Source organism: Meriones unguiculatus, chromosome 5 (genome assembly GCF_030254825.1).
Source record: "Meriones unguiculatus strain TT.TT164.6M chromosome 5, Bangor_MerUng_6.1, whole genome shotgun sequence".
Lineage (NCBI taxonomy): Eukaryota > Metazoa > Chordata > Mammalia > Rodentia > Muridae > Meriones > Meriones unguiculatus.
Window position 1 is genome coordinate 104704045 of NC_083353.1, and position 24552 is coordinate 104728596.

Here is a 24552-nt window from a genome sequence, read left to right on the forward strand (position 1 = left end):
CACTCTCTCTCTGGCCCCATCTCTACCCACAGTCCCCCCCCCCCAATCCTCCGTGCACTTAGACTGGCGATGGAGGAGCCACCACAGGTCTTCATGAGGTTGTCCTTGAGCCCAGAGCTTTGGTTTCAGGAAAGAGCGGGGTTCCAAGGAGCCCTCACCTGGAGCCCCTACCGGTCAGCACCAAGGACAGCAGACAGCGGTCCACGGGGTCCCTCTGGAAGCAAGGAGGAGGGAGTCAACTTCTCCCTGTTTGTCCAGGCCACCCGGGCAGGAGTGCAGTGGCTGTGGGCTGCCAGGGAGAGAATCCAATCTGCCAGGACACCCAACACCAACAGCCGAGGCCCCGGCAAGCGTTGGGTGACAAAGGGCCCCTACTGAGCTCAGTTGAGCCTGGCACCGGGATCCAGCCCCTCCCATTAGCCACAGCCAAGCGGTGAGTGGGCAGTGAGGAGCAGGGGATAAAAGGAGGAAGGAAGGCCGGGGCAGCACTCTATCCTCCCCCTCTCTGATCGTTCTCTTCACAGGCCTCTTCCCCACATTTTAGAGGCACTGGTCGGTATCAGGTTGGTGTGCTTCATTTTCTCAGTGGGGAACCTCAGAGAGGGAAGGGAGCTTGAGCAGAGCCAAAGGAAGCAAGAGGGTGGAGGAGCCCAGTGGGGATGATGTCCTCCCCCCCCTCCCCGGGGGGGAAATTCTCTCAGATGTGCTGGGCGGGATAGACTGTGCAGGCAAACACTGGCAGGAAAACCCCGTCAGAGTTCATAGGGGGGTTCTCCTGTGTGCTGGCTGAGGTATCCTATGCCATGCCCTAGGAGACACTTCTGAATGCAGGGATTGGAAGCACACCATGGCTTCTATACATTGGGACCAACAGGTATCCCATGCAGCAGAGCGTGGTGGAGAGATGATGCCCCAAGAGGAGACCTGGGCACCAGAAATAGTGTGTGCCTGGACTTCCCTCCAATGTGCGGAGGTGGCCCACATCCCTAGAGCTCAGGAGGTCTGACTCACCTCAGGAGCAGTAGGTGAGGTGGAGGCCAACTATACTAACCCCTTCTCCCTCATTTTTCTTTGAGACAGAATAGACTCAGACTTGCTATGTAGCAGAGGATGACCTTGAACTCAGGAGCCTCCTGCCTCTACCTCCCAAGTGCTGGGGTTACATGTAGGCACCACCACACCAGGCCTTTCTCCTCTATTTCTTAAACACACACCATACATACATCAGATAACATGCTAAGAGGTCTCTGAACATGTAGTAGTAAGTATGAGTGTCATACATGCAGGTCAGCAGCTTACCTCACACTCTGGGATCCATCCCTAGTAACACACACACACACACACACTTCATACAGTATCATCTGCTAGGAGCTAAGTTCCAAGGATGCGGGCAATGTACTTAATGCGTTGCTCTGACTAAAACGGTATCTCAGTATTCATCCTGTAAATAACCAAGGGTAAATGAATGAAATAAAGAACAAGTAATGTCTCAATGAGTTTTTTTTTTCTCTGAGGCAGTATCTCTTGCAGGCTGTCATCCAATGACCTTGAACTCCTGATCCTCTGGTCTTTATTACCCAGAGACAGGCAGCACAGGCATGCCCTACCATGCCCTGCTTCCCATTGGGTCTTTACAACCCTGTTAGGTGGTTATTATAATTAAGCCCATTTTACTGACAAAAAGAATGAGCCCCATGGGAGTGAAGAAATTTATCCATGGTCACAAAGCAGGGGAGATGTTAGGGAATTTTTAAGCTTTGGACTGTGGGCCACCGCCCCATAGGAAGGGCCTAGGTGGATCTGTTCTAGGGAACAAGGCCTTTTTGGGAAGTGCTTGCACCTGACTCGGCCTCACCATTCTTCCCATGGCTACAAGAGACTGCAGGTCCTCAGCAGGATCCTGCGCCCAGCATACAGCAGCTGTAAGAGGTATGGGGAGCTCTCTCAGAGCACAAGGTTGGAGGAGGCCTGGGCCCCACAGAGAGGGGACACAGGGCTGGGTGTACTGAGCAGCACACTTCCTACTGCAGACTGCATCTTGCGGAAGTCCAAGAAAATAAGAGAGAAAGATAGAGGGGGAAAAAACCCAAACAGCTGGAGAAGACGATGGCTGAATAACACAGAGTGATGTATAGGCAAGATGAAGATCAAATGAGGTGGAGCACCTTGGGCCCCTGTTGATCTGGAGATGTAAGGTGGGTCTGAGCTCAGGGTAGGTGGACCTCTTGCTAGAGAGAGGGGCTGACTAGAAAACTTCTAGAGCGGGTTTTGCTTTCTCAATGATAAGAGGTCACTTTTGTTTACAACCAGGAAGGTCTCTTGGTCCTCAGGGCCCAGCAACAGTGTGGGTAGGAAAAGGCAGAGGCAGAGGCAGGTGCATCTTTGCAATTTCTTAGCCTGATGCTTAGTGGCGGAAAGAGCATTGTAGGCCCAAGCTCTTCTGTGATTTGCATGTACTATCACACTGTTTGCATATGGAAAGGCATTTATTGGGTACTCACTGAGTGCTAGGTACCTTAATATGTTACAGGGATAAAATCTATCATCTCAGAGATAAAGTCTAAAGAGCAGTGGCTCTGGAAACTTCCATGCATTGGTTTAAATGGTGTCTTTTTCACTTCCCAGCAGAATGGAAGCAAACTAATTTTAATTTCATCATCTTACAAATGAGGTAAGGGTGTGAGAGCATCTCTCTCACAGGCACTCCTCTGCCTTGGTGAGTTATTGCATGTGACATACTGAGGACCAATCCCAGTGCACAGGAAGCATGAGGAAGTGATTATTAATTAGTACAACCACTTGAGAGCTGGATGGCATCACAGAACATATGTGGAACTGAGGCCCAGGAAGTGACTAAACTACCCAGGCTCATGTGGGTTGGCAGCAGTGGACCTGGAATTTGAACCTGGGCAGCACAGGTGCAGAGACTCGCTTATTCTGGGAGCTCCAGGACCTTGCCTTGTGATGCTCCTTCAAGGACTTCTCCCGAGGCCTAAACCAAGCACCATATGGGAAACAAAGTGGCTTGCAAACCACAAGGGGCTTTTAAACCTGAGGTGCTGTTTTCTCTCCATCCCTTGATACCCGTGGCATGGCTTACAGGCACTGATAATTACTTCTGTGACAGCACGAGCCAAGAGAATGGTTAGCAGCAATTATCTCTGTGATCACAATAGCAGGCACAAGTTAACGGGCTTCTATTGATACTAAGGACTATGGGTTAAGACAAACTGATTTTGAACCCTATCCATCCAATGCCTCACCCATCTGCCCACTTGCCATCTATCTTACTTTCTTCCCTCTGCCCACCTAGCCCTCCATCTATCCATCCCCCCATTTTCCCACCCACACATCATCTCTCTTTCTTTGCTTCCCTCCACTTAATTCATCTACCCATCTACTCACCCATCCACCTACCCACACATCCCTCTACCCATAATCTTTCTACCCACCTATTAGTCAACCCATCCTTCCATATATCCATCTACCCATCCACTCATGAACAATCCCATCCACCCATATATCCATTTATCTGTCACCTTTCTGCCACTTATCAGTCTGTCCATCCATCTGTGCCCTATTCACCCTTCCTTCCTTTTTTCCTTCCTTCCTCCCTTTCTTCTTTTGCTCCCCGATCCCCTCTCTCATCTTCCTTCTATCCAAATATCAGTCTATTCATTATACATCTACCTTCCTCTCATCCACCCATCTCTTTAATGACAGTTTTGGGGGAACCCATTTAGTGCCAGGCAATGAATAATCAAGACATGGTCCCTTTCATCTGAGAACTAACCAACAGGGTGACAATGAAAATCATGCATGACTTCCATGACTTGATGTGCTTGCTATCATGGAGAGTCCTGGGTGCTGCACCTTGAGTAGGTGACACCTTTTCTTGCACAGAAATAGGAAGCTGTTCTAGAACAAAAAAAAAAAAAAAAAAAAAAAAAGAAATATATAACTGTCTGTCAGGAAAGATGGGAGGGACTGTGTGAGGAGATAGAGAGGGACGGAAGTCTGGGGTAACCAAGTCAGCTACAACTTAGAATGACTTTTCTTCCAATGCTGCTCATGGTCCCCATCTCCGCATCTCACAGGCACCTGTACACAGCCTTCCCCATTCTGGGCTCCCTATTTTCGTATTTTTAAATTGCACAGCTTCCTTCGGGATGTGACTTGCCTGGGAGAGATGACCAGTTCTAAATCATGGGGTTCATAGCCACAGAAGCACTTGGTAGAACCCTAGTGATCTCAGGCAGACAAGAGGAGCCAACAACTCGAAAGCATGTGCTAACTCTATCAGCCAACCTGTCCCAACAGCCTGGCAGCTATGTTTGCAGCATACCCAGGCCTTAGCCTTCCCAGCAGCTGCTGTCCTTCCTGGCTTGAGTGTCCTTTTCTCAAGTGTCTCTGACCATCCAGCCTAAATATGTGCTCCTGGCTTGGTTCATAAATCATACTCTATTACTCAGGCCTGGTGAACTATCCTCTTTTATGAGAGCTGGAGAGCCACGGATGGACAAGAGCCATGCCTCCTGTGGAGACAGCATAGTATTGGCACCTACATGTATTCCATAAATGTTTAGTGAAGGAATGAAGCGCTAGGTCAGACCTCGGGCTGCCGTATATGAGATGGATGGATATGCTGATAGGTGGGTAGAAGAATGCTGAATATAATCTTTCATATATAATCTATTATATATATATACATGTAGGTATGTACATAGATATACACACATAGATACATATATATACATATATATATATACATACATACATGTATATATATGGTAGGTGGATGGATGAGTGGGTAGGTAGATGAATGGAGAGAGGAAGGAAGAAAGGAAAATGGATGCGTGCATGGATGGATGGATAGGTGTGTAGATGGAATGGAGGGAAGGAGGTAGGTTGACTAACAGCAGGTCACACAGTGAGCCCTCCTCCATGCATGCCTAGCTTCTGTGGTGTGACCTTGATCAAGCCTCTTTCTTCTCTGGGCCTCAGTTTCCCATGGGACAAGTGAAGAGAGTATACTAGCCTTCTCCAGGGCCCTTCAAGTTCTGAAGCTCCAAGCCATTCAGAAACCAGGACATTGTGACAATATTGGATTTCTGAATTTTGGTTTCATGTTAGCCTCTGAATGAGTCCACACTGTTAGAGCTCAGTGAGTGAGAAGTAGGTTAGGGTTCTTCAGAAGAAGTCTTTACCAGGAGAGACAGTGGCAGAGGAAGGAGATTTTGTACATATGCACATATGGGTTAATTTTGATATTATATATAAACCTATAAATTATATAGATGTGAGCTAATTTAACAAAGAGGGAATCTATATTTCAAAGGGAAGATTTAAAAAAAGCAACCTCTAGCTCAAACCAACAGCTTTTCTGATCTGAGCTCAAGCATGCCTTGGTAGCTGGGACGGTTGCAAATGAACTGTCTGGCTAAAAATAACTCCTGGATGCCAAATCCTTCTGTTTTAAGAGGTGCTGAATTTAAATGCCACCTGAATATGTATTTTTAAAGTCACCCCTTTCTTTGAATCATCTCTGGCAGAAAGAGCTGATATGAGGACACAATGTGGAGGTCCCAGGCCACCCAGGTCTGGCCTTACTGCTTATATGGCTCTGGCAGAACTCATTATCTCCGTGCCTTAGTCTTGTCCCCACCCTCCCCAGCCACTACCCCCCACCACGAGACAGAGACCATCCAGTCAGGCTTGCAAGATTTTGTAAGGGTTAACAGAGACGGAGCTTGGCAGAGCCCCTGGTAACAAGAAAGTGTTGGTTACTCGGTGAATGGTCATTTTATTCACCTTCTGCTTCTAACTTGTGAAACTGGACTAAACTGAGTGCTGCCTTTAAAACAACCCAAAGTGGGCTTTGCTGCCCGTTGAAGAGTCCTCATCCCTGCTTGGGTACCATCCAGTCAGCTCGGCAAATAGGTGTTGTCTCCTTTGCTCTGGTCTAAATGAACTAATTATCTCTCCCTCGGGATGGGGCATTTTCTTTTCTCTCCTAGCTACCTATTCTGGTAGTGCAGGAGAGCTGGGTAGGAGGCCAGAGGAGCAGAAAGCTCATCCCAACAGGCAGAGACAGAGACAGGGTTCTTGTACATCTCTTTCAGGAGGAGGTAGTTTTTCTGCACATGTGTGCTAAAAAGGAAAGAGACTGATGGTCTTGAGTGAGCATGGTGGAGGAGTGCAGGCGAGTATGGGGCTTGGCTTAGCAGGTATGTGTTATGTTGGGTGTGTTAGTGTCTATGGGCAGACCCAAGTCAGGGATGTGAAGGATGGGGAGGTCCCCAGAAGGATCCCAAAGAATAAGAGGAACCACACAGGCCACTGGATAGGTACATGGGAGTGTGGGAACATGATTGAGCCAGAGAAATCTGTGTTACCTCCATTGGAATGTTTGAGCCCTGCAGTGCATGTGTGCATGAGGGCTCATCAAAGCTGACAACCTCAGCTCTGTATCCTCACAGCTGAGGAATGAGAACAGGGGAAGAGGAGCTGAAAATGAATACCTCAGAAGCAAAGTTACTGCTATTTTTAGGCAACTGCTATTCTGTTAACCAGAAAAGGAAACTCTAAAAAAGAAGGAAAAGAAAAAAAAAAAAAAAAAAAAGAAAAAGAAAAAAAATTCCCAGAGAGAGAGAGAGAGAGAGAGAGAGAGCGCCTTGGAAGCCTTGCAGATACAAGTGGCAGAAGCAGGGTGGGCAGTTAGGGACCTGGGGCTTCTTCACAGTGTCTCCCCTAGTGTCAACTTCCTCCCCTGTCCCTGGTCTCCAGAGTTGCTGCCAATGGTGGGTGGGGACAAGCATTCATCTCTGGTTTTTCAGGTTCTTCATACACATATCTGTGTATCAATTCAACTACCTGCCTGCTCATTATTCATCCACCTAACCATCCACCCACCTGCTTAACCATCTGTCAGTGTACCCACCTACCCATCTACTCATCCATCTACACACCCACCTACCACCTAACATCTATCCACCACCCACATAGCCATATACCCACCCACCCATGTGTAAGCATCTTCTCATGTCTCCACCCATCCACCTAATTATCCATCTATATACCCACCTACCACCTATCAGTCCATCTCCCTGCCCACCTATCCATCCACCCGTATGCTCACCTACTATGCAACCAGCCATCTACTCACCCACCCACCAAAACATCCACCCATTTATATACCCACCCACCTAACCAATCGCCTGTCTATCCATCCACCGCCCACCCACCTAAATGTTCATCAATATGCCTACCCACCCACCTAATCATGCACCCCCCCAATATCCATACATCTGTCATCTACCCACCAACCTCCCATCTAGCCATTTATTCAACCACCCATTCATCACTCACTACCTGGCCACCCATAAATCTACCTGTCCACCCATCTGCCTAACCATTCATCCATCTACCAACCACCACCTGACTATTCATCTGGTCACCACCTACCCACTACTATCTAGCAATCCATCTTCCCATCAGCCACCACCTAGCCATCCATCCATCTGCCCACCATGACCTAACCAACCATCCACCCACCGAAGCACACACCCAACAAGGTACATCTCGGGTCCTATCCAGAATACCGGGCTGATAGGGAGGGAAGTCAAGTACTCAGATCTTTCTTCCTCTCTACAGGATTTGCTCATCCTGTACAGGATTTGCAAGTGACCTGCAGGTCAGGATCTGGAGGTTGAATTGGGAAATTCACACACAATTTTTGGTTTAGTGCTTTTAAGAATATGAACAAAATATTTCTTGCTCGGGCATCACATCCTCTGGGTCTTGGCTGTGGCTTGACCACTATTGCCAACAGCAACTGTATGAAAAGAGCCTTCCATGGTTGTTTCTAATTTCTAGGCCAAGACATAACAATGGTCAAAGTCATAGGGTAGAATTTGAAACACCTGAAAAAGATCTGCTATGGCCCCAAGCCTTTGTTTATCTGTGGCTCGTAACCCTTTGCCAAGCATATCCTTGGACGGTGCCTCCGCCTTCCTGCCTCAGTTTCCTCTTCTGTAAAGTGAGGCTTTGTGTTGGACAGACACTCAACTTGAAGGGTCATTTTAGTGACACCTTTAAGGATCCTCCTGCCCCTTGATGCTTGTTTCTTAGGAACACAACTTCCTGGGCTTTCTTTTTGCTACTGGTCTCCAGAAGGAAGGAATTCAGGCCCAGTCTGGTTGGCTACAGGCAGAAGGAAGGGAAACACCCCAGAATCGGATGTATGTGCCAGTCGTAATTCGCCATCTGCCTGTGATGTTCACGGCTTCCCGCTGCGGCCTCTGCACAGCAGTGTCTGCCTTACAGCGTGCTTGCTTTGGGTGCTTCAGGCTCAGTGACCTTCCCATTGAAGAAATCTATGCGTCTCCTGACCACGCTGGGGATGGATGAGTTGGATATTATCCCATATGTCTCAGTCAGCCCTCAGATTCATTCCCTGCCCCACCACAGCACGGAACTTTGTTAGATTCTCTCTGCAGTCCTGAAAGCTCACAGCTCCAAGATCCCCCAGATCAGAGTCCGAGGACTCTGTCCTTTTCTGGCATTGCTCCCTCTGCTCTCCCCAGTTTCCCACTCTGCTCTCACAGGCTACAAGGAGAGCCTTGACGGAAGGAAGAATAACCACATTGGGGTTGAAACCGCTACATGCTGAGGACATGTCATCTCAACAATGCTGGCACATTCTCTCCAGCAGCTCAGGATCCTTGCCATTCTCTTTGGTTTCCAGTAAAGCAAAGCTCTTGTGGACAGAATACTATGAGAGATAGACCTCTAGCTGATGCAGAAGGCTGGGGCCCAGTGAATAGCCTCTGGTGATGATAGATGACCGGGGAAAGTGCCGAGAGCCACAGGGTATCAGGGAACCTGATAACATCGGGTCTCTGCTACCCCCTGCAAGCTGACCGCAGATGTTGGCATATGAGCTGTCCACAAGGTCCTGACTCTTGCCTCCCTCTAATCCAGCACCCACAGGAAAACAACAGGGCAACAGGCCCCAATTGGAGCTGTCCCCATGGCTGGGGTGCTGATCTGGAGGGAGGGTGGAACAGAAGGAGGGCCTGACAGGGAGCTGTCCATGGGCTCTAGTTCTGATAAGACAAAGTGTTATAACTGCTCCTAAACTGTGCAGGACAACAAGGATAGCTGTCAGGCTGAGGGACTGAGAAAGTCAGAGTTAGAGTCTGTGGAGCTGAGATACAATATATGGGCTCTGGGAAGAGGGAGCACTGGCTTTTCATGAGTTCTTGAACAGGTACATGTAGGTTACCCCTCACATCCAACAGATACTCAAAGGGTGTCTCTCATGAAACGGGGGCTGTTGTAGTGGACACACCTAGGCAGAACGATGACACCCTGCAAAAGACCACTCAGTGCCACTTAATTACATGGGCAGAGAAGCCATCAGTACAGCATTGCCACTTGTCCCCAACTCCAGAAGGGCTAGCCACCAGTGATTTACTCTTTGTTTCTGTGCCTGGTTCTTGGGTCCTGGCTCTTACCAGAACTGAGGGCAGAACTTAGGTTTTTGGGAAGCCTCTCACTAAACTTATCAAGTTCTTATCTCCATGGGGAAGGGAGGGAAACCCATACCCAGAAGTGCCTAAGTTGGGAGATTGTTTAAAATAGCTCAATGAGTCCCTTGGGACCTAGACTAGAGAGGCAGAGAGAAAGTGCTCCTATGTAGCCTGAGTTTTCAGAAGTGGGACATGGGGTACAGAAAAGACAAAGTAAGATTCTTGGGTCACAGGAGTGGAGGAGTCAGAATGATCCTGTGGAATGTGGTACCTTTTAGCATAGGCCAGCCGCTGGCATTTCTCTTTATGCTTCAAATGAGGGGTCCCTGGCTCAGTGACTATATATATATATAGTTGCCATGCCTGAGCCCAAGTTATCTCTATACAGAGGCTCCTTGGAGGAAGGCCAGCCATCTCTGTGATACCTTTAACTTGGTCTAAGACTTAGAGGAAGGGCATCAAAGGCCAGGAAGCCACAGTGGGTGTGGTTGAGCTTCCTCCCCCATGGTAAAAGTGTCATTTCTTTTATTCTATAATGGCATCTTTAGTGGGGCTCGAGGTCCCTAGAACAGAGCTGCTTAGAGAGAGTTCACTGAGGGCTGCTTGTGTTGACACCCATCTGAAGGTGGTTGAAAACAACTAACTTCAGGGACTTCCAGTCTCCAGGTCTTTGCCTGTGATGTCCCCTTCCATGCTCCTTCTTCCTGCTTCTTAGGGGTTTTCCTGACAATGCATGCCCTGGACTCTCTGGGGCTTTCCATTGTTCTGTCATTGGAATTTGTAAAATCTCCCCTCCCCTGGGCAATGCTGCCTACCTGGCACCAGCTTGCATCCCAACATAGGTGTTTCTACCCTGTCTTCTGTTATCTACAACTGACCTTCCTGTGGCTGCCAAGTGTCCCCTGCAGCGATGCCCTGGGCCTTCAGACTTTCTCAGATTGACGTATGCTGTAGGACCTGTGATCTTTGTGGAACCTAAAGTACTTCCTGATGACACACGCTTCCTTCACAGCCAGTCAGTTGCCTGGACCTCAACAGCTCCCTTCTCCCCTCCTTGGGCTCTGTACTTTGATACACCCAACTCACTCACATCCTGAGGCTCCTAGGCCCTGCCTGCCCCACACCCTCCTTTCATCCTGCTGCAGCAAGGGCAGTGCCAACAGCCACACACAAGAGGCCCCTATGAGGCAGAAGTGACATTGTAGTCTGTATAACCTTATCCCACAATAGTCCAGGATAAGGACATCTGATGCCATTTTTTTTTTTTCAGATGAGAAGTTGAGGCTCAGGCATGTAAAATAACAGCTTCCCCAGGAACATACAGCTTATGGGTGGCACTGGTCAGAGTAATTCTGTGCCGGCTGCTGGCATCTGTAAACCTCCTCACTGAGACCTGGTGCTGTGATGGACCACCTTTGTCTGGGGAGATGACTCACAGTGAAGTGCTGTCCACACAAACATGAAGGCCTGTACTCAGATCCCCAAACCCCATGTGAAAACCTGGAAATGGCTGCCGGTACCCATAGTCATGGAACCTCGGGTCAGAGACAGGTGGATCATGGGGGCTCCCTGGCCAGCCTTCCAGTAACAACGGTGAGCTTTCCATTCCGTTAGAGGCCTTGCCTCAAGGCAACGAGGAAAGAAGCAGGAGGAAATTGGACTCCCCACTCTGGCTTCTACATACCCTTTAGGGAAGTAAGCGTCTACACATGTGCACACACCACACACACACCTCACCACAACCCCCAGACCTTCTCAATACAATATGACACACACATACCACACCACAGACTTATAGCATACCTATACACACCACACCACACCACACTCAAACCCTGTATCCTTATCCACACACCACACCAAACAAATATACACACGACACACACAAGTCACACACACATATATGCACATACACTACACACCTGAAGCACATCTATACACCACACCATATACACAACACACATATAACATGTATCATACACACATACACACTTACACACCAGAGCCACATACCACACCCACACACCACACACATACCGCACTGTATACATACATACAAACCCATGCCACACACATACCATACACACAACCACATACCACTCCACACACGCCATACACATACACACACGCCACACAATATGCCACACATACCATTACACACACACACACACACACACACACACACACACACACTCACATCGCCTGCTACCCTCCCACACTAAAAGCCTTCAATAGCTCCCTGGTGGCTGTTTTTAAGAAACCTAGTCAGGGCCTGGCCTTCAGGATCCTGACCAGCTGGCTCCACGCCAGCTCCTGGGCCTCTGGTCTAATGGCGCCATCTGCCATTTCTGATCTAATTCATGCTCCTGCCCCCCACCCCTGTGCATGTCCCCTCTTCCAGAGTGTCCAGGCACCAAGTCTCCGTTAACCACAACTTTACTTCCAAGCCAAGCCCTAATGCCAACTTCTCTGTAAATTTCTCTGTGCCCTGCCCCACTCCAGGGTCCCGCCCTCCCTGCTGCCAGCCCCTCGGCAGGCTCACTCCTCAATGCCACAACCCCCGTTTGCCAGCTCATACCCTTGAAAGTGTTGGCACTCTGAGAACACAGTCCTCAGCCAGGCTGGACTCCACCACTGCTGGCTGCGCCCTTCACTGATGGAGGGCGCCCAGGACAGAGGCCTCAGGGTGAGGTCTGTACCTCACAGCTGAAGTTGGTGGCCTTCCTGAGATGTCCTCAGCATCCTGTGAGTCCCATGCTCTTTGTGGCAGGACCAGCTCCTCCCGGCGCTCTCTCACCAAGGGCATTCCCTATGCCTTGCATGCAGGTATGGCCTCTGCAAGCCCAGCTCAAACCCTGTGGCGCAGCAGCTATCAGGACCTGACTTCCTGTATGAGGAGACAGATTCCTGGAAAGCTGAGGAGTTGTCTGGGGTCCCCTGCTGTTGGGATCTGAACTCCAGAAGTCCGCTGCCCAGGCCCCTGTTCCAAATTACCAGTGTGACATAATGGCTGCCCTGGTGGGGGGACACACAGCTGGGAGTCAAGTGGGAAAGTGTCCCAGCCCTTCTGGTCCAATGGAGGTCAGGCCCACATGGTCACCATGCCCAGTGTTAGGGCCTGTAGGGACACATACAACCCAGTCTTCTTCCTTAGTCTCTCCCTTGGCCACCTCAATCCTGGGGGTCAGAGCTAAGACACTGAGTCTATGAGGAGATGCCCAGGCCATGTAGGGAGTGTGGGGCCTAGGGTGTCTCCCTAGGCGTGTCCTGTGTGTTATCTGTTGGTCTCTGGCTCCTGGAATCGCATGCCCTGCAGGCCTCAGGCTGGTAGGCTGGTCAGTGACTGTCCCAGCTAGAAACAACAGAAGGGGGAGAGGGGCCTCACTCCCTCTGCAGCCCTCCCCTGATTTGGCACGGCTGTCCCCGGCCATTTCGGAGACACACAGAATCCACTTGGTACGTTGAACAGATGGTGCCACCTCTAAAAATAACTGTGCTGTACCACACTCCCGGCACAGCCGAGGCCTGCAACAGAAGGGGGTCCGGGTAGGGGTGGGGGCTTGCTAGATGCTCTCACCAGCCATCTGTGAGGGGACAGATGCGAATGCAGCCTCCTGGGGAACAAGGGCCCAGAGGACCCTACCCTTGTTAAAGCTACGCGCAGCCATGGGCTCCATGCCCAGACTCCAAGACGCTCACGCCAAGGCTCACTCCTCTGGACTCCTCATTCTGTGACCCTCAGACAACATCACCCCGGCGGCCCACATGGATCTCTGAGATCACACTCGAAGTGTGGGTCCACCCCCACCCCCACCGCTGCCTGTCACCTTCCACCTCATCGCTGGTCTCCAAGGACCACGGTTTCCAGTAATGGCTCTTCTAGACAACTTCCCTAGTCAGGAGGGCATCTCACCCTGTGGGTCCTTTAAGCATGGGTCATTTCCCTTGCAAGCTACTAGGGCTGCCGGAGTTCCTTTGCCAGGACCTGCGGCTGGACAGGTCTCAGACCCTTCTCTCTGTCTTTGCTGAGGAGCCACGGTAAGGTTGGGTCACCTACCCCTCCTTTCCACATGGGGTTGAGAGGCCGTTGATAGTCCACACTGACCTGGATTAACAGTTTTCTAGAAGAGAAGTGGAAGGTGCTGGCCCAGAGCCACAGAGCAGCTGCTGGTGGAGCTGGACACAGGCCCAAGGCCTGTCAGAGGTGTCACCCTCCTGAGCCACCAACCTTCAACTTTTCCAGTGCACCAAGGATGCTCCCACCTTCGTCCTGGCCATGGGTCTCTTTGAGAGCCAGCCCCTCCCCTCCCAGCCAGGCCTGGCAGGCTTGAAGGGGCCTGATGAACTATGCTCACTTCTTGCCAAGAACCAGCCTAAAGCTCCCTTACGGATTCAAACCTCAAACCCTGAGGGTACCTCCCTCCACCGCTCAGCTCTGTTCTCCCTGCCTGCAACTTCCCTTCTCCGTAGTTCTGTGTCTGAGGAGGGCTCTCACCTGGTCCCAGTTCCCCAAGCTCTGCCATGTTGTATTTCACAGTCCCTTCTGATGCCAGGCTCAGATCATGCTGCCTCCGGGTAGTGTCTCCTAGTTCAGGGCTGGGGCTCAGATGCAGTCCCCAAGCTGGGGTCTCTCTGAGTGTGAACTCCACATTACAAGGAACAGGCAAGGTACCACCTTTGTTCTCTCTCCAGGGCTCAGACTGCCACAAAGTGGGAACTAGGTCCATAGGCTCAGCTGTGAGTGTCTCTAGTGTTGGACCCCCATTTCCTGCTTGGGGGGGCATCTAGGAAGGACATCCCGAGAACAGTGGCCCCTAAGAGTTCACACACTCACAAAGCTCAGAAGTGACCCCAAGTCTCCGAGTTCATTTGAACCTAGAGTTGGGGGCAGACCTTGGAGGGGGGACCCCCTACGGTGCCTGGGTCCCTCACAGCACCTGGTTACTGCTTGGGTCCACATGCCTCCCTTGACAGGGGGCACATTCCATACCCGTGGCAGCCTGTGCCCATGCACTGTTCCAGAGTCTCCTGGGACAAGTGGGGTTTCCCTTCCCAACCATCTGTATTGCTATCTAGGTCTCGTGTCTTCTTAACACCGGACAGGGCACCACCTTCCCTCTACGACACAGGGGCATCAAGGGGAAGAGTTTGTGTGAGCAGGGTGTGTCCTGAGGTGGGAAGACAGTGCATAAGGCTCTATATGTCTATGTGTGTATGTGCATTTGCATACATGCACATAAGAGTGCCTGTGTATGTGTATACACATGTGTCCATGTGTTTGTGTGTATACATATGTGTAGACATGTATGTGTAGGCATGTATGCATGCGCATACATGAGTGAGAGTGTTAGGGGGTATGATAAATCCAGGAAAGATGACAGAGCCCCTGTGGTCCAGAACAGGGTTTTGATCCCTCCATGTTGGGAAGCCAGTGAATAGGGATCAGGGCCATTTTGAAGGGCTCTGGGCAAGAACGTAAGGCTATCCTATAGCTGACACTCTGCCACTGTTCCTGACACTGCCACAGGTGGTCCTGAACCCTTCAACCCTGGGGCTCCCAAATCCTGCCAGTAGGTGACTGTTTTCCAGGGAAAGCTGCCATTCACATGAGCACCCACCGGTGGCTTTTAGTTTGAAGTTTCAGAGGATCCTCTTGTTGGTTCCATTTCACAGGTGAGGAAATTGAGGCTGGGACTCAGGAGTCTGTGGTGGATGCCACAGGCAGCAACACCTGCAGGTGTGACCTCAAGGCTCATGGCCATGTACACGCCTCCGTGGCCATCGCTGCCAACCACGTCAGGGAGATGCACAGCTACTCCTGCTCCCCCACTTCCCCTCTTTGGGTTTCAGTTTCCCCACTTTTCCCACAGGAAAGTCAGGCTAGTTGGCTCTAATAGTTGCACACTGATTCCACTAGGGCCTTTGACACCGATGAGTGGGCTCCCTGGCTCACACATCCTACCCTCTGCCCCAGTAGCTGTGTGAGTGCCCCCAAATAATCGTTCTTATAAATGCTGGCTGCTCAACCATCCATGTGTGGAGCATTTCCCATCAAATAAAACCATAAAAGTCAACTCTGAACTGCTCTGTGGATCATCCACAATGTCTCAGTATATGCTGCTTGTGCTTTTTAGGCTGGCACACTCCTATTCACCCTCCAGAGCCCAACTCAACAGACCCTTCCCCAGTAAACCATATGCTGACTCCACTCTCCAGGCACAGTCCCCTAAGGGCTCACACATCTCCAGGTGTCCCCCACATACCTGGCAGACACAGCTGGCGCACAGCAAGTGGGTATACAAAAAAGCACCTGCAGGAGTTCAAGAAACCATAAGTCTTGGGCCTGTCCCCTTTCTAACACTTGTATTAAAACACAAAGGCTGAGTGAGAGCTGAGAGCCTGCTGTATACCTAGCCCTGATCCCTGATCGGGGAGGGTTACCACCGAGGTAGACACAGGTCAGGAGGGTCACCTTTCTGGCAAGGAGCTGGCCAGATGGATAGTGCCATCTGAGTGAGCAGTAAAAGTTGCCAGGAGCCATCATGTGATGTCACCCCAGGATTGCTCCCTGAAACCCCCTTTCTCTGTGCCTGTCTTGAGGATGTGCTCAGACAGATTCCCTGATTTTCTTCACTTTTAGAGATGAAGAAACTGAGGTTCGCTAAGATGGAGTGACTGGCCAAGGTCACACAGCTGGGCGCAGCCTGAGCATCAAGCCTGTACCCTGACCTTGTTGACAATCGTCTTGGACTTGAGGCATATGCAGTGGCCTTATGGAGTGCAAAATGGATTTCTGAGGAGGAAAGGCCACAGCCTCCCTCTCCCTCCTCCCAATCAGAGGGGAGGCATGCAGGGACCGAAGCCTCTTGCTCCAGTGCTGTAAGGAACCCCTGGGGGGATTCTCTTGCCCGACTCTGTGGACAGGTGTGAGGCCAGGCCTAGAGTAGGAGCAGGTGAAGGTCTTTGGCTGACCTGCTTTGGGGGAGGAGGGGGCGGTAAACAGATGGCAGCCCCTTACTGGGCTTGTGGAAGTCAAGTGGGGAACGTGGGAGCTGCCAGCCTGGCCGTATCACCTGCTGTCAGAACCAGCCCTGGGTCGGAGGGCTGGCAGCCACCCAGTCCGGATTTGCTGATGAACGGCAGGCCCTGGGGAGGCTCGGCCACCAGCCTGGCCCAGTTCCATGGCTGCTCTGTTACCTCATTATAAATAAGGGCTGTCACTTGAAGGGACACCACAGTCTAACCTCCTGGGTCTGTGACCATGGAGCATGGAGGAAAGTGGCCACTGTACAGATGCGGAGACTGAGGGTCCAGAAGGGACAGTGATGTGCTTGACAAGGTCACTCAGGTGCTGTGCTGGAACCAGAGAGCAGGGCCTGGAGGCCCTGGAGGGGCCGAGGGCGGGACATGCAAGGAGATGCTGCTGGTGCTTGGGTTCTCTGTGGTGCCAGCTCCCGCTCCACTACCATCTGTCTGCCAGGCTATTTCCGTCTGCCTGAAGCACCCAGGGGCCCGCTCCAGCCCCACCCAGCCCAGGGCAGAGAGCAAAGCCTACATGGAGACTGTAAGTGCTCTTCGGGTCTCTTTGTGAGTGACACAGCTTCAGGAGGGTCGGGCAGTCCTGGAGTCATAAATGATGCTTAATGGGAGCTTTCTTTTGGTGCTCAGTTCCTGCAGAAGCGGCTGATGTCAGGGGCAATGCTCATTTTCACTTGTCTGATGAACTCTTGCAGGGGCCCTCCCATAGGCAGCCTGTGCCCTAAGGCAGTGTTTCACTGTTCTGAAACAGTTGGGTGCGGTTCCCTTCCTGCTCAGCCCAGGGCACTCACACGTACTGTAGCAGTTCAGTAAAAGTAACTGGAGAGAATTGCCAGGGAGCGCAGTTCTATATGCTAAGCCCCTTGCTCACCGTGCCGTAAGAGTCAGGTCCTTCGATTCACCCCATAGTTATGAGCCCCCTCACTGCCCAACATCACAGATAAGAACACCAAGGCAAAAAAAAAAAAAAAAAAAAAAAAAGAAAAAGAAAAAATTGGTGACTGGCAAAGGACACGTGGGTGAAGCCCAGAGCAGTGAGACCTGGAGCAAGGGACAAGAACAAGAGAGACCCTGAGGAGAGGCCAATGCTATGAGGGTCCTGTGGTTGGTTATGTTTGGCACCCTGGGAGTTGGCACCAGGCTTTCAAAAGGGGGTGGGAAAGTCCCTTACATTTGGGGACGAACTTGGTTGGGAGCTTCCAGGAAGAGGGTGGTGGTGACAGCCACTACGTCAACTGGTGCCTCAGAAGTTTCTCTGAGCCCAGCCATGTGGTCCACCTATAAAACTACCCAGAGCCAAGGACTCCCCTACAGGCAGACCTGGGCAGCCAGGAGATGCAAGGAATGATACCCCTTTGAGGCTGGCTCAGGCAAGGGTCCCATTGACCGAGTGTCTTCCTTGTGCCTCCTGGAAGGGTGCTGCTACCACTGGTCGCCCTGACACCCAAGCCTCCCCGGCTCACACCTCAGTTGCTAGGTAACCAGGTAGGCCATCCCTCTCCTTTAGCAAGCTTGGATTTCCAGAGGCAGGCGCCTGGGTGTGACATAATAGCGACTTCCCAGCCTGCTGGGGGAGGGGGTCCTAACATCTCGGAGCTGAGCAATGGTCCTGTGGCCCCTGTGAGGATGAGGAAGCCTAGACCCAGGAGCAAAAGTGAGTGACCTGGAGTGACGCAGAAAGGTAGTGAGGACCACGAGGCTGTCTCCAACCTAGAGGCTGAGGCAGAAATAACAGCCTACAAAGCGACAACTACCACCTCATTTGGGAACTGACTATATGCCTTCTGTATGGCGGCCCATCTCACCTACAAAGCAACGTAAGAGGAGACAGGCAATGTTCTCATGCCCGTCTCACAGATGGAGAAACTGAGGCTTGAAAAACTTTCTAAGAACACCAGGTTGGTAAACAATAAAGGCCTGACAGATCCAAACCCAGGACAAGGTGACTGAAGCTTGAGGGCATTACTGAGGTTCCCAAAGGCCCAGGAGCCTACTTGCTAGCTGGCTGAAAAAAGGATGAAAGGTCTGAACTCATGTTTCTGGCTTGAAGGCTTGAGCCTCACTCACTGTGCCCAGCCCACCAGTAGAGCCTCGTGCCAGGCCCTAGGGCCTCCTAGCTTCAGGGATACCAGTCTCATTCTCCCCAGGCCCAGAGAGGACTCCATGGAAAGAGACCCCAAACTCCAGGCCTGAGTAGAGCGAGCACTCCCTAATGGGTGACCCTCGCCTCCTGAAACCTCAGCCTGGGCTAGACAAGGACACACCTGCTGCCATGGCAACAGCACATTGGATACTGACCTGGGGACCCACTGGTGTGCAGAGGAGGGCAGGCTTTACCCCAGAGGGATGGCTGGAGTGGTAGAGAACAGAGGTCTCAAGCCTCAGAGTAGCCTGCTAGCTCTCTGGACCAGGCTCCGTAGAAGCTGCTGTTCATGAGTCTGCTGAATGCCCAGTGACCCGCTGTGCAGGCCCACCTTTCCCAGGTGCCCAGCTACTGCCGTCATGGAGGAAGGGGCTCAGACACACCTTCCACCCAACGCAGCACCTTCTCCACCCACCTCTTCACCCATCTGGCCACATCCTTGAGTTCTGGGACCCAGGGCTCTAGGCTTAAGTCTTAAAAGGGGGTTCAGCTAGACCATATGATTATGAGTGTGTGCACATGTGTGTGAGTTTTCTAGGAAACTTTTTGCTAGACAGAGGAAAGGAGTAGAGGGAAGGGAGGGAAAGAGAAAGGTGAGATGGACGTTGAGAGGTTGGGTGGAACGAGGAAGAAAAGAGGCAAGAAATAGGCAAGCTTTAGAGACTCCGAGGCCAAGCTGGAGGGGGTGCTCCAGAGGAAGGCTGACTGGCTGGCCAGATAGAGGGGGAAACACCACAGGGGTCAGTAGGAGAGAGGGTTTGCACCCTGCCTCCTGCACTGAACATGGGCCAGGACCCTCCTTGGCACCACTCCTCTATCCCCACCTTCCTGGGAAACAGGGCAAGGATTGCTCCAAGGTCACCAGAAGCCACTGGGAAGCTCTCAGCTCCCGTGGCTGGCTGGGCTGTCCGCCCTCAGATCTGGGTTATTTTGGGAACTGCACAGCCAGAACAACCCCCCCCCCCACTCCCTGCTCAGGGGCCAGCAGTTGCTGACGATGACATTCTCTCAAGGAATCGTCTCCCTGATGTCTCTGCTTCTGGGAACTTCCCCCAACAGTCTCAGAGAAAGTTCTGTCTGGGCCATGCCTTCTGCACTGTGGGTATTTGGTACAGGGAGCCCCCCGCCCTCCAGAGGCCAATCTGCCATCTCACCTTCATCAACTGAGTTTTCCAATGGCGGGGGTGGTGGTCAGGCCTCTGAGCATCCTTCACACCAAGTGTGGTATTGTTGGCCAGGCACTGAGGGCAGCCCAACATGCTACCTCACTGAGGGCCTCAGGGGCCAGGCGTGTGAGCTTCATGGGTACCCCTTGTGTTCTGGTGATGTGGTAGGATGAAAATCATTGAGCCATGATCCCACCCACGGCAACGTGATGTCAGAGCCCACTCAGTCATCAGACGTAACCCCCTCTTCTTTCATAAACACATCCATGTGTCTGCTCAAGAGAGTTCTTTTGGCTCCCCTGGGGTCTCCTAAGATCAAAACCAAACATTCTTTCTGGCACTGGATCCTTTCCTCTATTTATCTTACCCTTTCAGGTCTCATTCTCTCTCCCTTTGACTTGCTTCTAGCCCCTTCTACTTGGTGATTTGTATGCCCAAAGGATTAAATGAGCACCTACTGTGTACGATTCTCTTGAGGCAGGCAGATTGAAAAACCGCTATGAGGGAAGATGCAGAGTGGACGTTAAAGAGCCAGGCAGCATGCCAGGTGGAGGGGCCAGCCACGACTGGGAAGGGGCAGTGTTAGCTTTAATAACCCGTAGAAGCCATAAAGGTCACCAGTAGCATCAGACCTATGCCTGGAGCCCGGGTTCCAACCAGAGCTAGAGGGACAGCTCTGAAGACTCCTTGGTGGGAGAGTAAATTGCATTTTTAAGATCTGCCACCTCTATCAGGAGTGTGATCAAGAGCAGAGGCACTGAGGAGGCTCCTGCGTCAGAGGCGAGTGGGGACAAGGTGGTGGCAGCGGGGAGGGGGGGGGGGAGGGGAGGGGAGAACCGAGCATTAGAAAGTGGAGTCTACAGAATGGGGCTGGAGAAGAGGAAACTGAAACTGAAAGAGTGGGCTGTGGGGAGGCTCTGATGAACACAGCCAAGGGTCTGGTTTGGGACTTGGTGACACCGAGAGGTTTGTGAGGCATCCAGGGAAATGTCGGGCAGCTCAGAAGAGAGCCCTGACTGCAGACAGAAATGTGGGCATCAGCAGCTCGTGGCCAGGGCTTACAGGCTGGGACACAGTGAGCTCATCACAGGAGAGAGCTCGGACAGCTGGGAGCAGGCTCAGGGCTGAGGCCTGGCCTTGAAGGTTGAGAAGAGGACAGAGCTACACACCACACCAACAGCCCTCAGGGGTGACTCCCACTCGGAAGACTTCCGTGGCTCCCTACTGTCCTCAGAACGAGGTTCAAAATCCTTAGGTAAACAGATTGGTCCTGCTCTGTCTATATGGGCTGATACCCTTCTGCTTTGAGCCTAGGCTACAGGCAGGAAGGCTGAGAGGAGGAAGTGGCAAAGAGGACCAGGTGTGATGAGCACACAAAGTGGGTGCTGAGCCTCCCACCTGCCTCAGTGGAAATGTGGGGAAGAGAAACAAAACAAAACAACCAAACCCCAGCGATCAAGTTCATCCACCTTCATTACTGCCCTGAGCTCAAGACAAGAGACTTTATTACGTATGAAATGGTGCAGGGTCTGGCAGAAGCTGTGTAGCCAAAGAGGGCCCGGGAGAGAGGGAGGAGGGCAGGTAGTGCACTTAATAAATACTTGCCGTGTCACAACTCAGGGCAGCACATAGATGGGCTGACTGACCTGGGCCCTGATCTTGACTCCCAGGACTGCAACTGTCACGCTCCATCTATTTCTAAGATGGGGTTATTTACACTCACCTGCCACGGACCATCACAGGGGCCCTGGAAGAGGCTTCTCAAGAGGGGTCTGGGGAGAGACTAGGGGACCTCTATGTCAGTGTGTGAGCTCTGAGGAAATCTCCAGTGGGACACAGCTGCTTCCTGCTTTCTGAGTCCCAGGCACCTTTCTGATGAGTCCCAAAGTCATGGAGGGCACAGAGAAGCAGGGGTCAGGGATGGAGGGCAGGGAAAGAGCATGGTTCAAGATGGGGCTAACCCAGAGAGTCCAGCACCGTACTGAGGATGTTGGGGAGAATGGAACCTCTACAGTTTCTTTAGACCTGCAGTGATCATCTGTGACTGCCTGTGACCACACGGCAGCTGGGGCCAGCCAGGAATGGTTTCTCAAGCACAGTCTGTGGTCTCCATTGGCCTCCCTGCTCATGTCAATGGGTCCATCCACTGACTGATCCTCATTTCACAGAACAATAGGCAGTAAGTGACAGAGGTCCAGGAGGTGGATCTAGGTGATAGAGTAGGTTCTTGGGGGTGTGGACTGGGATGTGCCTCCTCCCCGTGTTCTTCCTGCTCCTCTCTACCTCCTGACTACCTGAGATGAACACCCTCCCTCACCAAGGCCCAGATACAATAGGGCACTGAGGACAGAAGCCCCTGAGAACCTGGGCCCAAATACAACTTTGTTCCTTAGGTCGATTTTCTCGGGCATTTTTGTTATAGCAACAACAACAAAACAAAAACAAAACAAAACAACAACAACAAACCAGACCACAAGATTCAAAGCATAGCCTTGTAACTCAAAACATCCCTTGGCCACAGACTTCCCTCAGCCCAGGTCTCCCCACGAGTGGCTAACACCAGCATCCTGCTGGCCCCTCTACCTTGATGTCTCTGCCACACACACCCAACAGCTCTCAAGCCCACTGTACCCATTTCCTCCTTTTGTGATGTCTTCTGTCTTTCTGAGGCATTATCTCTTCTTCCTAGCTGGTGTAGACAATCTGCTATTTTCTTCCTGAAGGTTCATAGTTATACTTTTCTAGTTAGGTTTATGAGCCCTTTGATGTATTCCTCTTCATCTAATTTTCTTTTTACTGTGGTTAAATTTGCATGGAACAAATCCACCATTTTAACCAGTTTTAATGGTCTGCTCAGGGGTGGTAAATGCATTCCTGGTGACATACAGCTGTTATTGCCTTTTTAATTTTTTTTTGAGACATGTAGTGCAGGCAGGCCTTGAACTCCCTATGAACACAAACTTCTAATCCTCCTGCCTCTACCTCTGCAGTACTGGGATCATGGGTGTGCGTTAACTGTGCCTGGTTCATGTGGTAGTGGGGACTGAATCCAGGGCTCCATCCCCAGATACTCTGAACCTTGAATCCTTGTTTCCATCAAAATAACCCCATATTAGCCCTCCTCCCAACACCAACTGTTCGGCTTCACGTTGCTATGAACCTGGCCACTCTAGGAACCTCATGTGAGTGAAGTCATGTGGTCCTTTTCCTTTTATGACCACTTTATTTTAATCAGGCTATCCAGTGGTTTTACTATGTGGTAGCAGGCACCAGAATCTGTTTTAAGGTTAATATTCCATTCCAAACATTTGGTTTATCCACTCATCCACAGACAGACATTCAGGCTGTTGCCATCTTGTTGCTACTGTGAATAACTTCTATGATGTAAATAAGCACACAAATATCTGTCTGAGTCCCTGCTTTCAGTTTTTGTGTGTGCCCTATGATGGAGTGTCAGATCCTGTGGTAATTGTGTGCCTGCTGTTTTGAGGACCTGTCACAGTCTTCTCTGAAGCCCCTTTTCACTCTCTCACCAGCAATGCACAGGGTCTGAATTTCCCCAAACTCTCTGTCAATATTTCTTCCATAGTATCTGACACAGGATGTGCAGTGGTGTCTCAGTGAGGCTTGGCTTCACTTTGCTTCTCTGAGGACTAGTGTGTTGAGAGTCTCTTCCTCTGTGACAATGTCTTCTTTACAGAAATATCTGTCCCAGTCCTTTTTTGTTATTGCACAGTGATGACTCTATATATTGTGGATACTAATTCCTTCTTGGGTTTCTGGCTTGCACGTATTTTCTCCTGTCCTGTGGCTTCACTTCCATACTTGGTGGGAGAATCTTCCACTCTGTACACCAGGCTGGCCTTGAACTCAGAGATCTCCTGCCTCTGCCTCCCAAGTGCTGAGGCTAAAGGCATGCACCACCACTGCCTGGCTTTGGGAACATCTTTTGATGTACAAAACCTTTCAATTCTGATGAAGTCCAACTTAACTATTTTTGTTTTCCTTTATTATCTGTGCCTTTGGTGTCATAGTGAAGAAACTGTTGTCAAACCCAGTGTCATGGATCAGCCCTATGCTTTCTTCCATCTTGATTTAGTTCTCTGTGTAGTGCGAGGTAGGATTCTGAATCTGCTCATCTGAAACATAACCTCCAGCCCTGCCTTCTGAGCTCATGCTCCTGGGACCACCACAGGCTTCATCTCCTTTCCATGTCACCTCTCAGACAGCAGGAGCCACTCTCTCTTCCATCATCGGATTCCAGGGGTTCTACCTGCCTGCTTCATTTCCTCCAAGTCACATCTCCCAGCCTCCAGTGTCATCTGAGTTCTTGTCTTTTCTCAGAAGACCATGGCGATTCTTTAGTGGTCGCTCCACATCTCTGGTCACATGACAGCCTCGGCTGCTAACGGCAATGCCTTCGTGTGATTCCAAGTGCCATGGGCCCACTGCTCCTTGGTGAGCCCAGCACCCCTTTCTCCTCACCCCTCAGTTCCAGCCACACTTGCTTCTGCCCTCTGTATGACCTTTGTTTGGTTCCCTCTGACTGGAATGCTTTCCTTCCTCATCGTCACCTACTCACGCTTCTGCTCTCGCCTTCTCCAGAAGGCCTCTGCTGATGTAACTATGCCATTATCCCCTTGCCACACGTACCACAGTTTTCTGCATATTC

At 51.1% G+C, this 24552-nt stretch overlaps 1 protein-coding gene across 1 annotated transcript in view; it reads right to left on the bottom strand.

Annotated features, from left to right (window-relative positions):
- The window catches only part of LOC132654159 (alanine and glycine-rich protein-like), a 188378-nt gene that overhangs the window by 827 nt on the left and 162999 nt on the right, over positions 1-24552 (bottom strand). The window lies entirely within an intron of this gene.